This window comes from Cavia porcellus, unplaced genomic scaffold (genome assembly GCF_034190915.1).
Source record: "Cavia porcellus strain 051 isolate PalLab524CR breed Dunkin Hartley unplaced genomic scaffold, mCavPor4.1 scaffold_22, whole genome shotgun sequence".
NCBI lineage: Eukaryota > Metazoa > Chordata > Mammalia > Rodentia > Caviidae > Cavia > Cavia porcellus.
Genome location: NW_026947505.1, coordinates 7296451 through 7313181, shown reverse-complemented (window position 1 = coordinate 7313181; position 16731 = coordinate 7296451).

The window sequence follows — 16731 nt, the reverse complement described above, 5'->3', positions numbered from 1 at the left end:
ATACTACAGATGGAGGTCCACATTTTTTGAATTGCTAAATGTCAGGAATGCCACAAAATTTAGAAATCTTCAAGTGACCTCTCATCTTATTATAAATCAGATAAATGGGTTGCACCATAATTAAACAGTGTACAATTAATCCAGTACCTTACACCATTCGCCATGGAGGAGTTTACACTGCAGCAGTGATTCTCAGTCCTGACATCACCAGTGAAGTATTAATAAAAATCTATGCATGATGCACATATCCAGAGATATGCTCTGGAGTGAAGACCAGTCAGTTTATTTTATTAATTGTTTAACTTCACATAATAATTATATATGTAATCAAGGTTGAGAACAATCCCACTGTGCAATGACTCTCACACTACAGCATCATTTAGAAGAACAGACCAATCCATAGTTCTTAGGCCATAATTCTGAATTCCTAACAACTTCCTGAGGCGTGCTCTTGTTCCCTGATCACAACACACTGAGCAACAATGCACCATATAGTTTTAGCTTCCCTTAGTGAAAAAACCCCTTTTCTATACATAAAAATATAATCTCCCCTCTGAATGCCACGCTTCTGCCTCACATACAATAATGCACCAAATACCTGGGTTCCTATGTGCCAGCCATGCTATAGTGTCAGAAGAGACTTCAAGTTATCACAATTTTTAATAAAAGTCTGAAAAAAATAAAGGAGACTTTTCAAAAGCAAGAAATTGAGACTGGCACCATGGCTTGAAACTGTACAGGTTCATGGTTGTCCTGGAAGTGAACAGCAAGGCAAAGGGAAGAAGAATTCAATATGAGGGCAATTTTGCTACACACAAGCAAGGGAAGAGGAAGTGCTCTATATCTGAGTCTCTATTGCCTCACATCATGGTTTATGTCAGTGACCCCAATCCTCATGATTATGGACTTGACCAAATTTAGCATTTGTGATTGGTTCATCGTCTAGTGCTTGGATTGGTGGTGTAAAGTGTTTCACTTGCCCAGGGATAGAGCCAGGATATGATACATGGCAGGAAGAAGGTGTGTCTCTCTTTCTCTTGCAGGTTAACATCTTGCTGTTTGCAGCAGGCCATGAATGGAAGCCCACCATGACACCCTGCTGCTTTGAGCCAACTGAGTATGGACTGAATCCTCTGAGGACTGTGAGGAATAAGCCTTTCCTTCCCTAACTGTGGGAATCAGGTATTTTGTCTCAGCAACAAGTAAAAAAGTAACCAACACACCTCATCTCTGAACTAGGATGATGAAAGCAGCAGAACTGTAGGATTTTTGTGTGTCAGTAACAGCACACTTCTAACATTGCATTGTAAACAGAAAGGTATTTCATCATTCCCATAAACTGGCCCTTTGTACTGAAATACTGATAAAATTTCCAAAACATTAACTTTGTGTTTATGTGTAATTCTTCACAATTATGTTCTGCAAATATTTTTTGCCACTTAACAGCTTTGTGACTATAGCATCATCTCTAAACAGTAGAAAAAATCAATAATGACAAAGCTAATATAGCTTTTCCTATAATAGTTTCATAACTAAATACTTGGATTAAATACTCAGGTCTTTGAATATGTGAGTTTCAAAGAAGATCATGAAACTTTTCAGAGATTATATAATAAGTTCAAAGCAGTAAGAGGAGGGCATAAAATATGCAAATCTCTACAATATAGATAGTTACTAAATACATGCTTATGAGAAGTTCATCCATCTAACTATGGGCACCTGTAAGCTATTAAGAACAACCCTTTACAAGTGGTTTCTTTACATCTAGTTTGTATTAAGAAAAAATGGATTACCACCATGCCCATCAAAAACAAGGATGCTTCTTGTTTTAGACATCACACAGATTTTTTGTGACTATATCATGTTCCTTTATTTGAGAAATCCCCTAACACAAATTATATCAGATTAGCAAGTTTCAGGCATTTCCTCTTTCTGTAGCCTCAGGAATAACACCACCACCAACACTACCAAAAGTAAAATTTAAAGAAAATATTTATAAATGCTTATGTTTTAGTAAAAGTTAATGTTAGTTGCTCATACAAATTCCTAATTTGTATTAATTTTTTTCATTCTTACACATATTTTGATATAGGTCTCACATTTCTTCTAAAACATTGTCTTTAGCTCATAAAAAAATTCTAGCTTCTAATGTCTATCAGAATTTGTGTACAATTCAGATGAATATTTCTGTTTGCTGTTTTGTAACTTCCAATTGAAAGCACATAGGTACTTTTTAAGATTTTTCAACTTAGTCTTTATGTTTTTATGAAATCAGTATTCTTCGGGGTGTTTTTTAAAAATGCTAACGAGTGAGTGTGTCATTCTCCCCTCTAACATAGTCTCAAAATAAACAAACAATAATATCTTAAAAGTTTTTTTAAAAAACCCAGAAACAAATGTCTCTGAAGAAGACAGGTGGCAATCAAAGTCGTACATATTACAGTTCCATGACAAGTTGGAGAGGCATAATATTTATGCACAAGGAACATATTTTTGCTACTGATCAAATTCAAATATTCTAGATGCTTGGAATTACAAACATTTGCTTCTCTGCCTGCCAGGGGGCAAATACAGGCAGCAGCTAGAGAATAATTAGTAGAAATATGACAACAGAGAATAATATCAAATATTAGCAAAATGGCAGAAATGCACAATGTGAAAATTCAGTGTATGGTCAGTAAGGCATAAAATGCAGAAGATTTTCACAATGATTCCAGCATATATCATATCTACTGCACCTTCATAGGTCAAATTAGATAGCCTTTTACCTGGGTAGTAACTCAGAATAGGTCTACAATGTGACCTTTAACTCCACTCCACAACAGATGATTAAAACAACGAATTCTCAAACATCATGCCTATATTTTGTACTCTAAATTACTGCTACAAAGGCAACAATACACAATGTATTAATTATTGTAACTTTCCTACTAATTTATTTTGACACTGTTTTATTAATATTCTTATTTTTGTCTCTTTAAAATTAAAAAAAATTTTTAAAAATAATGAATTCTCTGTTTGTTCCTTGTGTGATCAGTAGCCTGAAGATGAAAAGTCAGAGTAGGTAGTTGAACATTGCCTTCTGCATCATCAGTGCAGCAGGCACAATGGGTGTGAAGGGAAGCCGGCTGGTAGGATATTCCTCTGCTCTGTGGCACCATATGTTAAAAATAATGAAAACAGCAAGTCCAATACAATCTTCACCTGCCAATTTTCCTTGAACTAGGTAATGCTTTTACCATAGTGTCACAGCTGCTCTGAGGATAATTTCCAGTCTCTCAATCTCCAACTGATAAAACCAGTATTTTAAATACAGTCATCCCCTTCCATCTTTTTAAGTCAGTTTTCCTTCACTGAAAATGGCAGTTGCCAATTCTTCCTGGTGGGACTTCTTTGTCTGCCTGCTATTTCCGCTTTCTCTTTACAACACTGACATTTTCACACCAGTTTCTCTGTACCTCTACAGTGTAAGAAGGGATTTTACACAAGCCTCCGGCCACGAGGGAAAAGAGAAAAAGATGAGTCCAAACAGGAGAAAGACCACCCTCACTGAGCAGAAACGACTCATTCTCTGATTGTTACCATCCGGTATTCTAAGACACTCTAAAGCACTGGCTGTGATTGTAGTTTCCTTATGTTTACTTTTTATGTTGTGTTCATTATCACATAGTCCAGAATAGCACTAATGAGATCAGAAAACACAGATACATTTGTAAGTAATGCTTGCATTTTAGTCCAATGAATGACCAACTTTCTACATTTAAAGATGCAAATAAGAGCAGAGTCTTTTCCTCAAACCTAATGGGTACTTAGTTTCAACAAATACAGATTAATAAAAAAGCAAGTATTTCAACTTCCTACCACTCTTTGTCCCTGATGAGGCGGGGAAAAATCTCTACCTTCCAGTCTGACACTAGGGTAGGAAACCTGGATCTCACCAAAAGGGACACTATCAGAATGATTTTCATGAGGAATACAGATGATCCTAAAATGGATATAAGTCAAACTGCCTTTGTGTTAAATTTTTCCACAAAGCATTTCTACCACTAAAGATTGAAGTCTATTCTACGGGCTTCATTATCACTCCAAATTTATTTGAATTCAGTCCTGAATTTGAAGTGGGTTCCCTAGGGAATATCTAACTAATATCAAATATCTGATATTTTAATCATAAATGAGGTGTGATCTAAAAATATGGAGAATGTTTAAATAAAAAGTTGCAATAATAGGCACACTGCCATTAATCTTTCTCAAAATCCATCTCCTCTCCCTCCAAACACACCTATTCCATTGTCTTGTCACTGTCTGAAGCAGTCCTGGAAGTCCTATTTTTTGACTGTCTTTAGTTGTGCCGTATTGGCTTTATTGATGTCTTGAGTTAATTCAAAATGTTGACAGCAATTTCTGTCAAATAAAAACATTATAATGTGTCCTCATCCACCATATTCACCAAATATGGAACTGTGCAACTGCTGGCTCTTCCCCAGAGTCAAATGTCCATGTGTTAATTATTTTGAATCTTTTCAAGACCTCAAGGAAGCCATGAGAGTCCAACTAAAGATATTCAAAAATATTTTTAAAAAATGACTTCCAGGACTATTTCAGGAAGTAGCTAAAAAGCAAAAGCAATGGGATAAATATGTTTGAAGTGAGGAAGATTAATTGGATGGGAATTATGGCAATGTGTATTTGACTATAATGTTTTTTCTTTTCTCTTTTTTAGAGACAGAGCCTTTCTATGAAATTCAGGCTGGTCTTGAACTCACTATGCAGTATATGCTGGCCTGAAACTCATGGTGATCCTCGTGCTTCAGATCTTTGAATTCTGGGATTATAGTCATGTACTGTCTGTAATAATTTTTAAAGGTAAGCATTCACAGTATTTTTAGATTACACCTCATACCTCAATTTTAATTACTTTAAAGGGAAAGACCATGCATCTTTAGAAAGAAAGATAATAACTGCTCATATTCCACTAATAAAGAATTTATTTCCAATAAATTGATAGATACTCTGATAAATACGTATACAATTTTAGTCCCTATCATTGGACCATTGAGTAGAATTATAGGATCAGCTTAAGAAAACCATTAATAGAATTCTTTCACTAGTCTAAGCAGATTTTCTGGTTTTAGAATTCCTTAAGTCATCATTTTGTTCTTTTAATATCATGATTTAACAACTGAATTAAACTGCCCCAGAACTTTTTGCTCTGTTTTGTCAAGCTCCAAATATAGAAATAGTTCCATTATGCCAGGTTTAGGCTTCACCCCAAAGTGTGATTAACAAAAGAGTGATGCAGTGTGATTCACCTAGAATCACTAAGCCTGGTGCATACCTCTATCAGTTAATGTCTTGAGCATCATAGTGCCTGGTTCTTTTCATTTGTATCACCTCCATCGGGTGTCTTGATTATTTTTCTCTCATTGTTGAGACAAAGTACCTGATGCCCAAAGAGAGGAGAGAAAAGATTTATTTAGCTTACAGTTTGTGGAGGTTTCGGTCCATACTCAGCTGGCTCCAAGGCAGGTTGAGGTGTCTGAGGGGCAACCATTCATGGCAGCCACAAGCTACAAGAGTGAAAGGGCTAAAGAAGGAAAAAAGTGTCCCTTCTTCCTTCCCTTATACTGTATGCTGGCTCCACCCCTAGGTGGGTATAGCACTCATACTGCCAATCCCTGTGCTAGACAATGAATCAAATCTAAACAGTAGATTCAGCTGCCTCCATGACTGCATGAGGCCACTCGGAAACAAACCGTAACAATTGGACTTTGACTTTACTGAGGACAAGAATAGTATATTGTGTTTCTTCCTGCATGGGTCTGTTTGACTCAATAGTGCTATTAACTGAATAACTACAGTCAACTGGTGTCAACACACGATTAAGTGACTATATCTATCAATCACTCAATGCAGATGCACTGAAGACTTATCTTCTTGACATAAATCACCTCATGACAAGGGTAGGCAATTACAAAGGCAAATTAGTAGTTAACAATTTAAACCCCCATATACTACTGAGGAGCCATTTTGAATGAAAGGCCTTCTGTCTGGAACAACAATATAAAAGTTAAAGCCGTGACATCATTAAGTATTTAATTATCCATTTCTAGCTACTCATTTAGGGAGTTGCTAATCCTACTGATTATATTACAATTAGAAAAGAGTTCAGAAGTCATTGAGGGACATGGGGAAAAATTGGGGTTTAAAAAGTAACTAACATTTGGTGCAAACCACACAAACCTCTGAGCCCTATTAAAATCACTGATAAGCAATCTTGGAAAAACATTCTCCAGTAATGGCTAACTGAGCTCTTGCAGCAAAGCAAATTGTTTTTTCTTGGCAAACATCCCACAAGCAATAGGCAGCTAGAAATTGTTTGTTCTACACAGGCAAATTCTTGTGTATATCTGCAATTTGAGTGCCAAATTTGGTTCTATCTCAGAAGCCAATTTAACTGCAAAGAAAATTACCAGAGATTTAACCAGGACAGCTAGTTGATCCTTAGAAAGAGCTCTGTGCTCATCAGAATGACTCTCACATTACCATAACTGGTAGGGAAAATCACTCTGTTCATTTGACTAAAGATTCTTACACATTTCCCTTTCTTTCTTTTTTTTTTTTTTTTTTTTTTCTTTTTTTGGTACTGGGAATCGAACTCAACACCTTGTGCTTGTCAGGTGGGTACCATGACACTGAGCTATATCCACAGCCCTATTTTCTTCCCCTTTATCCTGGCAAGGATTTTTGTTTGATCTTGGACTTCTGGTTAACATGCATCACACAGAAGATACAATATTTGTCCTTTAGTAATATATTCGTGAAATAATTAAAACTAAAAGACATTAGTATTGAAAAGAATAGCAGAAATGTACATGGAAGCATTATGTTGGTTCACAGGAGACCTTGCAGTGGTCCAGCCTGCAGGATTACGCTAAAAAATCTGAAGATCAAGAATTAAAACCAATGTTTTGAATGACAGAAAATTACTGTTTAATCACTGTAATTTAATTAGATACATTCAGAAAAATATGTGGCAAATTTTAGGAAAGAAGAATATGAACATACATAAGGAAAGCTCTACAAGTGTTATCAAATAGCTATGGATTAACTAAGTTTAACATACACACTCAAACACACACAAACACACATTTTGCCTGAAGTGTGTAGTGTACAATTTTAGAGCCTGTTTGCTAGCTGATGTGACTTGCCTCAGCAACATATAAGCAACTCGTTTTTAGAATTTGTTAGCTTTCTAGATAATATGTCAATTTTACAATTGGTTTTTTGCTTTATTCATAAAAAGAGTAAAGAAAGCAAATTAAAGCAGGAGAAGAGTTTAGAAAGTAAGGTGGAATGGCTGTGAGGGTGTGCATAGCTGCTCAATTCCACAAGTTTCATGGGAGACCATCTAGACAGGAAGTAAATGCAGAATTTGACAGTTTGCATTAAACTGCTGTTTTCTTGTGATATCAATCAAGGTACGTTATTCCATCACTTACATATTCCCCTGCTTTCCCTGTGTCAGAAATCATACACAAGTAAGGGCTTTTAAAAGAAATTTATGTATTAATTTATTCTATTACATGGAAGTTTAATCAGTGACAAAGCAATAAAAATCACAACCAGATCACTACCTTTTCTCCCTACTTTCTTCCAAAGAAAAGGACAAACTAGAGAAAAAAGACTCTTAGAATTAAAAATCTGTAAAGTTTTCTTTTTATTATTCTTCATCCTCCCATTATTTTAAAGTTTTCATGACATTTTCTTGCAAAACTTTTAACTTTGGAGAATGTAGATAAAAAAATACAACATGGCAAAACAGAAAACATTAAAGAATATAAATGAGATTATTTTTGCCCTAAGTTTAATGAATCTAAGAAATCACAAAACAGTCAATAAAAAGCGGTAAAATTTTTGTTGACAATTTTTGTATGGCATATTACTGTTTCTAGTCTTCTAGGAGTTCCATATTCTGTATTCAAATATTCAGTGTCATAGAGACACTTTTACTTCATTATGAAGGGAAATGCTAGGAAAAATTTATTGATTCATAATTAATTTTGAAACATAAACTCTGGATTTATAATTATTCTTAATAAATTTTATTGTGAATTCAATTATCATCACATTAGAAATTTAGGATGGAAACCTCTCGTAATTAATGCCCTGAACTTTCAGAATTTCTAGAAGTTCACTGCTATACAAAGTAATACTTGCTAGGACAGGTCACCACTTCAACCCATATGAGCAGTTTGCAAATAAAACTGAATCAAATTTAGTATCAGAAGAAACTGTATATCTTTGGAATAGGTCAGTAGTCAAGGAAGTAGACAGGAAAAGTAGACAGGAAAAAAAAATAAAGTGACATTCCATGAGCTATATGTAGCAATAAGAAATGCCCAAATGTTGGAGAGGAATCTAAGAAATGGAATCTGAGTTTGGAAATAGTGCTAAAGTATCTGTAAATGTAAATTAAACTTATACGGGTGATTATAATGTCTAGCAAGCATAGTGTGCAAAAATCAATGTCCTGCATGTTATTGACCCACCAATTGAGCTCCTTCCCACAAAAGAAGAGTTGATTGCTAAGTTTATTGCACTTCCTCTCCTTCCGACTACCACTCCCATTTTATAATGGAAGAAATGCAGAAGTAAGATTATGTGCTTCGAGATTCACATTGCAGTAACATTCTACTGACAATATTACTGGATTCCTGAGTGGGATGTACTGCAAATGTGCCTGAGGATTTTGTTTCTCAGTAAATCAGACCACATAGTACTGTTAGTCTGCTTCATCTTGTTGATCACTGGAATACTACAGAATCTGAAGTTAAGAAATAGTAATTATATAATAATTTCGACATGGTTGGAGCTGCCTCAGCAGGATCAAAGAGATAGAATAGCCCGAGAGAGAAAACCAATAAGGAGGACTGAGGTCTGAGTTCCATGTAAAGCCTTTTTAAACCTAAATTATTACTCCAGTGACAACTACAAAGATCCAACTCTTCCCCTGACACCAATGATAATTTTATAAGTATATTCTGTCAACAGGAAGTGGTCCCCATTAACCAGAACTCCCAAGTAAGCAGGGGGAAGCCCAATACACTATTATAGTCTATCAAAAGGGCACACATTCTCAGATATTAGTCAGGAACTGATTCTCTCTCTCTTCTCTCTCTCTCTCTCTCTCTCTCTCTCTCTCTCTCTCTCTCTCTCTCTTCTCTCTCCTTTCTCCATACACCTCAGATACTTTAGGAAAACTTGTTAGTGTAACACCCTGTCTTCCTAGATTGGTACTATACACTTAGAAGTATCACTTTAAAAAGAATGATTGGCCTGCTGGTTCAGAGTAATATTGATTCTGGGCCTTGATCAAGTGGTTAAAATCCACTTACTATCTGTGAGACTTTGGGAAAATTATACACCAAAGTCTCTGTATTTCAATTTCTTCATCTTTATAAAAAGATAAAAATGACATCTCTCTGATAAAGTATTATAAAATTAATTTAGTTAATATTCATGAATCTCTTAGCAGAGTATCAGAAATACAGCACAGGATTACTAAATTTCGGTGAGTATCCCCACAATGTGAGCTCCAGAGAGTTTAAACATCACAGCTCTGTCTTTGCCTTTCTCCTTTGTTTGTAGCCTTAAATAGCCAAAACTGGTAATAGTTGAGCCTTAGTTGCCTACATCTATGCACTGGGAACTCAAGCAGTGAAATATGACACAGATGACAAAACTGTGCTTCGGCAAAAAACTACTCCAGCCTCACTATGGTATGTCATCAGGCATCTTTTCTATTGTTCTTGCCCCAACTATGAAGTGATTTGAGATTTCCTAAAGGCCCCTGGAGCAAAAACAGATACAATAGTATTTGCACTTTTAATGCATGCTTAATAATAGTTTTAAAAACAATTTCCAGGCAACAGATTTTGAAACACAAAAGCTTGTTTTAGGTTTTGTGGTATATTATATAATTCTATAGTTCCTAAGTAGCATGATCTTCAGTTTTCAATATGCTATGTGTATAAATCTTCCAACTGTCAAACCCAAGCTAAAATAAAAGTCTGTAAACAAAGACGGAATCAGCTTAATATCTGAACCATCTAAGCTGACTTTGCCACATTAAAAAGGTTACATATCAAGAATGAGAGAATCTCTGCTGACAGCCAGGTTTTGGATTATGTTTCAGTTACATAGTTTGCTTATAGTTCACAACAACAGAAACAAAACAGAGATTTTATAGAAGTTAACTAATAGTCTAACAGGTACAATTTTAACCTTGAGCTTTAAAAAGTAGCTTTAAAATATCCCATGGTATCTTAGACACTTTTCTCTTCCCTGAGGCAAAACACCCAACACCCACAACTTAAAAGAGGAGAAATTGATTTTAGTGCATATTTCACAAGTTTTAGTCCCGATTTAGCTGAATTAAACACAGAATAACACGGTAGAATATGCCTGCGATGGAAGAAATTTACTTGTGGCAAGATACCCAGGAACTGGAGAGAAAAGCAGCAGCTAGAAAGAGAAAGATACACCCTTCCAGGTCACACCAACAATAACCACCTACAACCTTTCCTGTAAACACTCCAGAGCTGCAGCTCAACCTCTGACAAGAAGAATAAGGCTTTGACACTAGTTTCAGGTGGGTTTTTTGCTAAGTGCTGGATATAATTTACTGTTTACAAGAATAATGTCATCAGTGATGTGCACCAGAGAGCAGATAGTTTAAAACTTCCAAACACTAAAAGATACTAAAGAGATAAGTATGCATATAGCAAAAAAGTTTGTCATCTTGTGTAAGCACATATCTATGCTTCGTAATTGAATTAATGAAAGAAAAATGGCACTTCTATTCCAAAAGGTTTATCAAAAACAATTATCCCCTGAGATTCCTAATAAAGATGTCAAGTTGAAACCTTAGGTAGGTCTTCTTTTACCCAATACTCTAAAATAGAAGAAATCAGGAAATGGAAAATCTTAGTAGGAAGGATAAAGAAGAAAAAACTTAATCTTTTTCCTTGAATCAACTAACCAATTATGCCCTGATAGAATTACAAATATTGATATTTAAATTATAATAGGCTCACTAAAAAAAAATTAAGAGATTTCTATAGGAAATGCCAGCAGCAGAAAAGAGTTTACTGTCGTAATGCAAGGATCAAATGTCCTGAAGTTGTTTATCCAACCTAGCCTAGCTGGGAACTGTTTTGCCTGCATTATTTTAGGAAAGCTGTAGGGGAAAATGTACAATGTCTTTCATTAAAATGAATAAGAATCCCTGGTATCCCAGGATAAAATATGTCACTTCATACACACACACACACACACACACACACACACACACACACACACACAAATTGCACTCTGCAATGAAAAATCAAATTGTATTCCCTTTCCATTCTTGAGCTCCCACACCTATGATTGCCTGCTTCTTGACTCATTTGACCTAGATGCCTTTGTCTTTCTGTAATTATGCATCTTGATCACACATCTTTCCTCTCCAAGAAAAACCAATATCCCAGGTCTGTTTTCTATGATCAAGCAAAAACAAAGAAACAAAAAACCTCTTCCCTGTGGGAAACACGCATAGCAGCCAACCCAGCAGTGCCTAGGTTTTCCTCAATTGCTGAATTCCATGGCCTGAAAGAAAATTGTTCTTGGGTAAAATCTATACATAGAAAGGATACACTAAAATATCTTTAAATTTAAGATATATTACATTAGCTAAAGGATTGAAATACACTGAAATCTTGTGAACACGATTAAGGCTCATACTTTTAGAACAGACTGGAACATCTCGTGATAAGAAAAAGGCAATAAAATGCACAGTTACACCTTTTGGAGTTTGAAGATAGAAATGAATAGAAATCTCAATGGAATTTATTCCTTGAAATCAGCTTATTGGGCCAGGGACGCGGCTCAGCAGTACCGCTGCCTCCCGGGCAACTGCAACATCTTGGGTTTGATTCCTGGTGCCAAAAAAAATCACTAAAATTCAGTGCATTGATAGGCAATATTGCCTTTCCGTTGTGCTTTGACTCTTAAAGTGGTCATTGAAAGTTTTTTCTTCCCTTCTCTTTTGTTCCTCCTTTTTCTTTCTTTCTTTCTCGTTTCTCTTTCTCATTTTTGTCTTTTCCCCTCCCTCCTTCGCTTTCTTTCTTCCTTTTTCCTCCCCCCTCCCTTCCTCTTTTCTTTCCTCCCTCTTCTCTCCCTCCTCTCCTCCCTTCCTTCCTCTTCTTCCTTCCTTCTCACTCTCTTTCCTTCGTTCTTTCCTTCCTTGCTACCTTCCATCGTCATGTCTAGAACTGTTTTTGAAATGTTTAGACTGTTTTCCTCAAGTTGTCACCAGCTCATTGCCGCAGTTACACTTCACGAACAAGAGCTGGCTGGACCGCCAACTGCACTTAGCTGTGCCGTCTAAGGGGATTATTAGAACGATGAGTTTCTTTCTGTTTGAAAAGTCAAGCACAGTCTGAGCAGGAGGCGGCAGGGCGACCGCCGGCTTCTGTCTTCAGGTCGCCCCTGATGAAGTGAGTGCAGGGCCGCAGCGCTGTTTTTATACTCGGAACCAATATCCTCGTACTTTCTTGTGTAAACAGCCTTCACAGATTCATTATAATCAGCTTCACCAGTTTTGCTGTTATTATATTTACAATCAACTCTAAGAACTGAACTTTATATGTACACACCCACACAAGGGAATAAGAATTATCCAACACATTATCTTCTACTTAGGAAAGATAAATACAACTTTCATATATTAATTGCATTAAAGCACATTTTCTAGGAGTATAATACCTGGGCCATAATTTTCCATGATACGTTGTAGAATATTTTTGTATTGTGTATGCTTGTATAGATATTATGTGCATATTTATATACATTATGTACAAGATTTTTAATCTGCCATTGCTTTCCTGTTTAATTAGTGACTATTCTGTATTTATAAAATCATCCAATTAAAAAGTTTTTTCTGCAATTAATATTAAGCAGGACACAGAGTTCAAAGGTACAAAATAGCATTTCTAAAACATTTGTTGGTGTTCTGTACATTTTTTTCAAATTTTATTTAAAGAAAAAAACAGTAAAAGGGAACAAGTAATACAGAATTTCAAAAAAATAAACAGTAAGAAATCACTAGTTAATAGATTACATATTGTCATTTTAGAAATAGTTGTTCAAGTTACAAAATTAAAGCAAACAAAGTGGACACTCAAACAGTGAGACTGCAAACAGTTGTGTTCAGTGATCCAACAAAACTTAGTAATATGGTCATCTATCTTACACACCTTAACACACTTGTGGTTGTATCCTTTAGAGCACTTTCTTTTCCTCTCTTTTTTACAATAACATTTATACATTTGGGGTTTTATTACACCCACAGTTATTATTTATTTTTTAGAAGAATAAAACCAAGTGTGCCAAAACAAAGCAGTCAGTCAAAACAATGCATGGACATAGTACATTTAAAATCAGAATACAAGGTGTCCTGTATGTTTTACACCATCTGATGAGTCATTTCAGGTGGTATCTTTGGTGAACTTTGGACAAATGAGTATGACACGATCAGTGCCTGATTAGAAAAAATATTTCTTTCCTAATATAAGTTTGTAGGTCAGGGACATTTTAATTTTAGGGAAAATTTTTTGACTTTTCTTAATAAAATATTTTCAGTCATATTACTTTCTTTGTTTTCCATTCTCTTGCTTTTATCAGACAGTACAAAGTGAATTTCCACGGTTTCCAATGGAATGTTTCATACAGTGAGAGAGAAGATGCAATCAGGATGCAGCAATTGTCTCTTCTACAAAGGATTGTGGAAGTATTGGTAAAAATGTCAGAAGAGGAAGGCCAAGAATGAGAATATGAAGAAGGATGTTAAAAGCGATCATTTTACAGATCCAGCTTCATTAGAATCATCCGTACAAAGGCATCCCCAATTCCATAACTAGTATCTACAGTCCTTGATCACATGTGGCTCTATCCAGAAATTGCGAAGTTAAAATGATGTAACTGATCGCTCTTTTGCCCAATCACCTTCCTCTCCTCACCTTCCTTCAAAATGCATGTGTACTTTTTACCCCTCCCCACTCACCGCCAGTCCTCCTTAGCCTTTCCTTCTCCTGGGCTCCACTTAACGGTGAATCTGTCAGGTTGACCAGACATCTGCTCTCCTAGGAGAGTTAAAACCTCCATGTTGAATGATCCTTCCAGAAAAAACAATGATCTTGCAGGCTGCTGACTTCCTTGATGAAAGGGTATGGACAATTTCAAAAACATTAGCAATAACACAAACAATAGCATAAGTGATCTAAATGTTCCTTGAAGTCCTGAAGCAAGCTAGAGCTCAGCTTTTCTGCGAGTTGTGGAAGCGCTGTGCCTGCCTTTGCCTATTGACTGCTGAGGGGCAGAACACGCTTTGCTACATAAAGGTCAGAATTCCCAAGGCTGGCATTCAGGGTGATGACGGAAATACTGCTGATGTGAAACTGTGCTGTTTACCACTGTAATGGGCTATTTGTAGAATTGAGGAGGCCAGCACTGAAATATAGCCAGAGAAGCTTCTTTTCTGCTGAGGTCTCTGAAACACCCAGAAAAGACTGAAGTTCAAATGAAAATCAACTCCTATCTTTACCTTTGCTCTTTCACACTGTTTTTATTCACATCTCATTCACTATGCCTTAATAAAGAGACCAGTTACTTTTGAAATAGGCTTTTGTCAGATTGCCAATATCTTGAAATCTTAGAAACCCACTGCAAATGTGAGCACAGTCTCTGAATAACCTGGCATCTGGCCAAGCAGAGATCTTCAGATAAGAGGAGGCAGCCATTCCATTTCATGTTTTGATTTTGTGCTTGAATTTAAAAAGGCTGGACTAGATATCCTTACAACTTGAAGATTCCATGACTATTTTTTAAATAGCCTTATCATTCAAATTTTCTATAAATAAATGTTCCACAAGAAAAATCCTAAAATTGCTGTGGTTTGGACGCTGTCTGTCTCTGTCTCTATCTCTTTCTCTTTCTCTTCCCTTCATACTTACTTTTATTTTTCCATTCATCCACCCCCACATATGCTGCAATAATAAATTCCTTCACCAAAGCTACAGAGTTGTTAGTTATTACAATGCATGTTTTTTAAATTCTCTGCTCACTGATGAAAACATATGATATGAAATGCTGAAGAAACCTCAGGGGTATTCCAAGAATTTATGGACAAAAAGTCAAGACTTGTGGTATTTTCCTTCAAAATGCATGTGTACTAAATCAAACCGACATAAGAATTTATACTTAAAACTTCCAAAACAACATTAATGCATTCTATCCTTGGCAATCCCTGACTATGAGAACTCTGAAGTGATGTGAATGGACTCAGTCCTTTCCATCCCCCAAACCCATCTGTATGAGGCTGTACTCACTCAACTGGACTTCTGGGAGAACTTTTTCCAGTCCTGCTCCATGGGAGCCTTTATTTAGGTACCAGGATAGGCCTCTGACATCCCTCTCACATCCCTGCATAAAACCAACATTGGCTGTCTTCTCTCTGCTAAGTAAATCCTTGACATTATTATCTAAGTGCTTTATAATTTTGCCTTGCCTTCTTTTTTGTGTTTATTTTCCGTGATGTTCCTATGCGTTTCTATCAAGCAGTGTTCCTCAGGCTCATCACTGCAGCATAAGGGGCAGGTAGTTATCTGCAGAGATGGACACTTTTAAACACTGCACTGTGCTTAGACCATTCCTGGCTTCTACCCAAAAGACACCTGCAGCACCCAAAGTTGAATCAATCAAACCTGTCCCTAGACATTACAAAATTTAGTAAGGGGGGCAAAAGCCACACTTACTTGAGAACTGCTACTGTAGTTTAATCAAAATCCATTGCATGTGTGAGATCTAAAATTATGGTGAATATTTAATTAAAAAACTATTATAGCAAAAAAGACAAGTTGACATTCATCTCTGTCAAAATACCCTCCCTCACCTTGAACACAGTTATCCTACCATTCTTGCCACTTTGTACAGCAGCTCTCAAAAGTTCTTTTCTGTGGCATTTTCCATGTCTGAGTCAACTGAAGACACTTGTTATTTTCATTTTAACTTTAGAGGAAGTCAGACACTGTGCAGTACCAGCTCCGGTGGATAAGGCTGATGAGAACTTGTAGTGCTTTTCAAGCCTGCTTTTCCATTAGGTGGCAATCATCAATGGCTTTCACCCTGTTTTTAATAACAACTCATAAAGACATTCACTAGAAAAGACTTCCAGAACTGCCCAAAAAGTGGCAACAACGATGGGACAAGTGTATTGGAAGATGATTTTGTGTTTTAAAGGTGATTGATGATAAGGGGTCTTTTACTGTGATAAGTTTTTTCTTTAAACCTTAAGTATATATTTTGATCACCCTTTGTATCACTACTAAGCCATATCATTCCCTCATGTCTACTTACGTCTTTTTATTAATAATAATTGCTTCTAAAGTACTTCTGTGATATCCCTTCCTCCATACAGATGCCTTAGTTTCACATGTTAACATTTCATGACCTATCTGGAGCTTCTTCTATGAAATTACTTTTTCCTAGTGCTAAGCACTGAACCTCCAAATAGCCACATCCCCGGGCCTTTAATTAATTTTATTTCTATTTTGACACAGATTTTCATTAAGTTTTAAGTTGGGTAAAACTTGAGATCTCTCTACATCAGCCTCTTAGAGTGCTAGGTCT